Source organism: Myxocyprinus asiaticus, chromosome 28, assembly GCF_019703515.2.
Source record: "Myxocyprinus asiaticus isolate MX2 ecotype Aquarium Trade chromosome 28, UBuf_Myxa_2, whole genome shotgun sequence".
NCBI classification, from domain to species: domain Eukaryota; kingdom Metazoa; phylum Chordata; class Actinopteri; order Cypriniformes; family Catostomidae; genus Myxocyprinus; species Myxocyprinus asiaticus.
The window spans coordinates 3,209-4,299 of NC_059371.1; the positions used below are offsets into that span (position 1 = coordinate 3,209).

The 1,091-nt window shown below is 46.3% G+C and overlaps 1 non-coding gene across 1 annotated transcript; it reads left to right on the forward strand.

The window, feature by feature from the left end:
• The first annotated feature begins 568 nt into the window (after positions 1-568).
• trnai-aau (transfer RNA isoleucine (anticodon AAU)) lies at positions 569-642 on the forward strand. Its single transcript has one exon. It is a non-coding gene; the product is annotated as a tRNA-Ile (tRNA).
• Positions 643-1,091: the final 449 nt, after the last annotated feature.

Here is a 1,091-nt window from a genome sequence, read left to right on the forward strand (position 1 = left end):
TGGAAAGAGCACCCTCAAAAATGGGGGGGTAGGGCTTGCTTTTGTGCCTCTGTCACCTTCCTGGCAAAAGTTATGGCAATCTGGCATGAGCATGGTGGTTTTCATCCCTATACCCTAACCCTATATCCTAACCTAACCCTACCTAACCTAACCCTATCCTGGTTTCAAATCTTAGCAGTGCTTATCTGACAGTGACTGTGCTATCTGGCCCCTCTTGAGGATAGGAGGTCCTGACACCTCCTATTGAAAGTGTGTTCAATTCTTAATTCTTGGGAAGTTGATTTCCTTACTACAGAGAGTGTAACCTCAGAGTGTTGACAACACAACATGATGAGCTCTGTGGCGCAATGGATAGCGCATTGGATTTCTAGATTGAAAAATGTGGCCCTTCAAAGGTTGTGGGTTCAAGTCCCAACAGAGTCACTGTCTTAGTCAATTTGCTAAGCACACTTGGCCAACAAACAAATCTATCTGACCACCAAAGCTCTTTTCTTAAACACATTCGTGTTCTCAATAGCATGGCCTATTCATTGATCTGATGACCTCCCATGGAGTCTTTGCAGCAAAAGGTGCTGTGGCTTAGTTGGTTAAAATGCTTGCCTAATACACAGGAGATCCTGGGTTCAAATCCCAGCAGTGCCTTTGTAGCGTGTTGTGGCTGCTGAGTCTCTAAAATGTAAATGGCACTTTGTAGGAGGGCCAATCGGGTTGAGGCACTTGCTGACCTCATAGAGACTTGGTAGTGGCACCACTGGAAAGAGCACCCTTGAAAATGTGGGGGTAGGGCTTGCTTTTGTGCCTCTGTCACCTCCCTGGCAAAAGTTATGGCAATCCGGCATGATCATGGTGGTTTTCATCCCTATACCCTAACCCTAGCCCCTAAACCTAACCTTAATAACCCTTAGAGCAATACCCACACCAGCTCCTAAACCTAACCTGGGGTACCCTTACAATAATCCCCCCTTTGGGATGTATTTATTTTATTTTATTTTACTAAGAGCTGTGTTTGTCCCCCTTTCACGCTCTCGGGTGGGCTCATAGTGGTCAGTTGAGGGAAGGACTGTGCACAACCAGGCTTGGGCCCTTTATTG